The sequence below is a fragment of the Schistocerca piceifrons genome, chromosome 5 (assembly GCF_021461385.2).
Source record: "Schistocerca piceifrons isolate TAMUIC-IGC-003096 chromosome 5, iqSchPice1.1, whole genome shotgun sequence".
Classification (NCBI taxonomy): domain Eukaryota; kingdom Metazoa; phylum Arthropoda; class Insecta; order Orthoptera; family Acrididae; genus Schistocerca; species Schistocerca piceifrons.
This window is the reverse complement of record NC_060142.1, coordinates 164,211,933-164,217,932: the sequence shown is the minus strand read 5'-3', so window position 1 is coordinate 164,217,932 and position 6,000 is coordinate 164,211,933.

The window sequence follows — 6,000 nt, the reverse complement described above, 5'->3', positions numbered from 1 at the left end:
TCTATCCCTGGGATTACCCAGATTCATTACGCTACAGCTGTATAAATTAACTAAGGTTATTCCCCAAGATGAGTCCCCTAGGTAATTTACTATATTGACTGCTTTGTAGCCTGTGCATTCTTCATACATAAGTGGAAACGATTACAGATAACTTGTTGGCTCAGATGAGAACAGTGAGCGACTTATAAGGTGTTAAGTGTGGCAAAATTACGTCAATGAAAACAGAAGAGAGTGATAGTGGTCCTAGCACTCCCAAGAAACTTAAAGCAGGCGTGTTTAAATGTAAGAAGTGAAAACACAAGTATAGAAAAGTGTGGATAACTAATCCTGAATTTAAAGGTTGGTTGTGTGCTGATGAATGGAACTCTGAAAGGGCTAGTTGTAGAATCTGTAACATGACTTTTGCATCTGAATACTGATTTGTTCTAAAAGTGAAAATCATGCCATAAAAGTGAAGGTGGTGTCACCTAAAAGCTAGACAATTTTGAGTATATTTGTGCAATCAGCTACAACTGATGCATCTTTAGATAATGAGGCTCACATTGCTGAAATTAAATTGGCAAGACTCATGGCAGAACACAACCTTCCTTTATATGTTGTAGATCACCTGAATGGTGTAGTTAAGTGTTAGTTTTCTGATTTTAAAATCGACGGCGCTATACAGTTGCATCGCTCTAAATGTAGCCAGATTGTAAAGAATGTGACAGGAGAGAGCTATAAGAATGAACATGCAGAACAACTGAATCATAAAAAAATCACTGTTCTTACTGATGAGTCAACAGACATAGGGTGTGTTCAAACGCCATGTGTTGTAGATAGATACTTTGATAAAGACACAAATAAAATTGAAAGTAAATTTTGAAAACTTTGTGAAATTTTTAGGCAGGCTGAGTAAGATAACACAAGCTTAGGTGCAAGAAGTAAAATCCTTTACTCTAATCTAATACTTTCACTTTCTGAGTACAATGTTTCTTCAAACAATATTATAGAATTTGCTTCTGATGGTTGTAATTCTGTGATGGGGTTAAGAAACTCTGTTGCTACTCAGTTAACTGCAAAGTGTCCTAGACTAATTATTCCCAACTCTATATGTCATTTGCTTCATATACGTGCCAGTGGAGCTTGTAAATGTCTTCCCAAACTTAATGAAGACCTAGGTAGGAACATTCATAACCATTTTCAAGCTAAGACTAAGAGACAGGCACAACAGCGTGAATTTCAAAGCCTTTTAGATATAAAAATTCATAAATTGTTGCACCCATCACAGACAAGGTGGTTATCTTTATGGGCAGTTGCAGCTAGAATTTTAGAACACGGACTGCTTTGCATCTCTATTTTCATTCTAAATACCTAGAAGAGAGGTTGGTTGCCACAGAAGAAATTCGCTGATACCTCAATGACAATTTTAAAAATTATTTATTTATTTTTGACCTATATTTTACTTTCCAGAAAGGTAAAGTTGTAATTATTGACTTCCATGAAAAGATGGTAGAAAGGTACAAGGAAACGTTACTTTTCTACATGGACTAGCAGTGTGTCATAACCAATAAACTGACTGACATTGATCCCATAGATCAAAGTTTCTTTCTGGCAACCAGTTGTAATTAGGAGTTGAAGTTCTGAAGGTAATTCAGAAACCAGAAATGTGTAATGAATACGATTTACATGAAAGACTTTTACCCCAGATGTAGGGATCTCATGCCAATAGGATGTTCATAACTGAAAAAGACATACAGCTTTACTGATCATTTATTGCTATTTCTTGCACTTTTGACACCAAAAAGAGCCCTTTTAAACAACGAAAGAGAAAAACTCCCTCTCTTATACCTCTTAAGTCTAAATTGCTTCCCGCATCCGGCCATCCTGATTTAGGTTTTCCGTGACTTCCCTAAATCACTCCAGGCAAATGCCGGGATGGTTCCTCTGAAAGGGCACAGCCGACTTCCTTCCCCATCCTTCCCTAATACAATGAGACTGATGACCACGCTGTCTGGTCTCCTTCCCCAAACCAACCAACCAACCAACCATCTAAATTGCTAAGAACAGCCTCTCTAGATGATGATAAGCATCTACAATAAATCGATGATGACGAAGAAAACTTCCTATCTTAAAAATAGACGAAAATATTAAGAACTGTTCAGAAGTGGAGGTATTTTGGGGAACATATTCAGTATAAAAACTTTATTTGGCAAGAGAGAATTCCCAGCGCAACCAGAGTTTGTGCTCTCATGTTTATCCCTTACATATTCAAATGCTGACTGTGAAAGAGTTTTTGGTAAGAAGAATCTTATAAAAGCGGAAAGTAGGAATAGGCTCACTACTTTCACAGTGAATGGATGATTGCTTGACAGCCAATGTGTGAGGAGCAGCAGCTCACGCAAAAATTTTGTTCCTACTGAAAATATGCTCAGAAGCATGAAGAAAACACAGTTATATTTGTGGCCATTCATATCCAGTTCTTCTGTTCCTGACCCTCCAGAGGAGGAAGAGGAAGAAGAAGAAGAAGAAGAAGAAGAAGAAGATGATGATGATGCATTTCATTTTTAAGTCTTCTTCCAAGATAAGCAAATAACAAAGTAATTTTTATATAATTTTGTGAACCATATTTAAGTTTTATAAATTGTTTCCCAGTAAAAACTAAAGATCAACAGCATTAAAATGAAGATAAATTAACGTGAAATAATCAGACAAAACTATTTGTATGCAGTACCCAACTGAGGCTGGCCACAAGTTCTTCACAGTGCACTACACCAATCATAACAGTGCCCTAATTCCGTTAATGTTGATGATAAGCATGTAAGTTAGAAGAGTTTAGAAAATGATTGAAACTATGCTTAAAGTTTGTTGGAATTCACTTAGTGTTTTCATTATGATATACTGGATGATTATAGGGTAGGTAATTTGCGCTCCATTTTAAGCAGAAGCGGGTTTTATGCGCATCTAATTTTTTCTCACGTCACATCTCCTGAACTATTTGCTGTACAGTGATATATCGCAAGCACACTCAGAGATACACTCCTGGAAATGGAAAGAAGAACACATTGACACCAGTGTGTCAGACCCACCATACTTGCTCCGGACGCTGCGAGAGGGCTGTACAAGCAATGATCACACGCACGGCACAGCGGACACACCAGGAACCGCGGTGTTGGCCGTCAAATGGCGCTAGCTGCGCAGCATTTGTGCACCGCCGCCGTCAGTGTCAGCCAGTTTGCCGTGGCATACGGAGCTTCATCGCAGTCTTTAACACTGGTAGCATGCCGCGACAGCGTGGACGTGAACCGTATGTGCAGTTGACGGACTTTGAGCGAGGGCATATAGTGGGCATGCGGGAGGCCGGGTGGACGTACCGCCGAATTACTCAACACGTGGGGCGTGAGGTCTCCACAGTACATCGATGTTGTCGCCAGTGGTCGGCGGAAGGTGCACGTGCCCGTCGACCTGGGACCGGACCGCAGCGACGCACGGATGCACGCCAAGACCGCAGGATCCTACGCAGTGCCGTAGGGGACCGCACCGCCACTTCCCAGCAAATTAGGGACACTGTTGCTCCTGGGGTATCGGCGAGGACCATTCGCAACCGTCTCCATGAAGCTGGGCTACGGTCCCGCACACCGTTAGGCCGTCTTCCGCTCACGCCCCAACATCGTGCACCCCGCCTCCAGTGGTGTCGCGACAGGCGTGAATGGAGGGACGAATGGAGACGTGTCGTCTTCAGCGATGAGAGTCGCTTCTGCCTTGGTGCCAATGATGGTCGTATGCGTGTTTGGCGCCGTGCAGGTGAGCGCCACAATCAGGACTGCATACGACCGAGGCACACAGGGCCAACACCCGGCATCATGGTGTGGGGAGCGATCTCCTACACTGGCCGTACACCACTGGTGATCGTCGAGGGGACACTGAATAGTGCACGGTACATCCAAACCGTCATCGAACCAATCGTTCTACCATTCCTAGACCGGCAAGGGAACTTGCTGTTCCAACAGGACAATGCACGTCCGCATGTATCCCGTGCCACCCAACGTGCTCTAGAAGGCGTAAGTCAACTACCCTGGCCAGCAAGATCTCCGGATCTGTCCCCCATTGAGCATGTTTGGGACTGGATGAAGCATCGTCTCACGCGGTCTGCACGTCCAGCACGAACGCTGGTCCAACTGAGGCGCCAGGTGGAAATGGCATGGCAAGCCGTTCCACAGGACTACATCCAGCATCTCTACGATCGTCTCCATGGGAGAATAGCAGCCTACATTGCTGCGAAAGGTGGATATACACTGTACTAGTGCCGACATTGTGCATGCTCTGTTGCCTGTGTCTATGTGCCTGTGGTTCTGTCAGTGTGATCATGTGATGTATCTGACCCCAGGAATGTGTCAATGAAGTTTCCCCTTCCTGGGACAATGAATTCACGGTGTTCTTATTTCAATTTCCAGGAGTGTATATAAGTAGACATTATATGCAAAATGTGTTGTGAATGGCGTTAGTAGTAAAGAAGTGATAAAAGTCAGGCCTGATATTGAAGATTTACTGCAAACTAATGTAAGCAGAAATTAGTTTTTGACATGTCTAAGAGCCTATCAAGTAATACCCTCTTGAACTATGTGCTGTACAGTGATATAATTTTGCAGGTGCATTCAGTGACTATAACAATAATTAAATAAAAAATAAAAATCAAATAAATAAATAATTAATTAAGAGGAAATGTAGTAAATGGAAAGCAAAATTAATTTAAATATTTCACTCGCAACACACAGATCAGTTTCTTAATCTTTTTTACCGCTTTTACTGTTTGAAGTGAAGGTCGGTGGACTCTTGGCATGCTGAAAAACGTTTAATTTGCTTTCCTATGATCTCGGGGATATGATTAGCTGTCTCCTCGCCTATCGCGAAAATTCAGAAAAGTTTAATTTAATTTCGTGGGTATCGCGTTGGCAACATAAGAAAAAATGTAGTAAAGCAAAATCTGTAATATTTTATAAACTGGGGAAAGATGATCGTTACTATGAAATGAAAGCAGAAATACCAAATTAAACAATTATTATTTCACAAAGTAAGGTTTTTTATACAGATATCTGACGTCTCGAGCTCTGATCTCACAGTTTTGGACATAATAAAGAATGGCGCCGTCTTTCAGCGAAACACGTAGAAATTATAATAATCTTAGTTTGGTTATGGAACAAAAGAAAAATGTATTCAAAGTAAAATCATGTTGGTAATCGTGATTGGCGATAGTAATGGCACAATTAAACAAATTCCTAACAGGAATACAACTTCAGTTCATTTGAACAAAAATGGAAGGAGTCTGATAGCATAAGATGCTGTGGGAAAGGCACTCTACTAAAGAGAGAAAGAGAAAAGATGGGCGTGCATTCTTAAATAGGATAAAATACAGATGATAATGCTACGCCACTCTCATTATCCCGGGCATATGTATTCGCTGACTTGCAGCGCAGTTAATTGGCACAAAGATTAAATTATATTTTTAACTTTTGACATTTCAATAGGAAATGAAAATAGTGTGTTATTACGTCGCAGACAGGGCACAACATTACATGACATATGTAGAAATTGTCTGCAAAGTGTGTTGCGAATAACATTAGCAGTAAAGAAGTAAAAACATTAAACTTCATGGCAGATGCTGAAGTCTGACCACATGAACAGGCTGGGGGTTGCCAGCAACAAAAAGTTTGGAGTTATATATGTAGTTTGTTGGAAGTCGCTAAGTGTTTTCATTTTCCAATAATGGATGAAGAAAATTAGAAAATTTGATCGCCATCAGCTTCAAGACAAATATTTATTTTCTAATTGTAATGCTTACTTCATTAAACGCAACCTATTCTTAATGAGAAGATTATGATGCATGTTACATTTTTAAATTCGGCCAGTAATTATGCGAGATATTGAAAATGAACATTTTCTTGCCCCTGGAAACTGTCACACAAGCCACTTGCAACAAAAAGTACGAGAGACACACCCAGAAAGAGATTTTATATTGTAGATTGT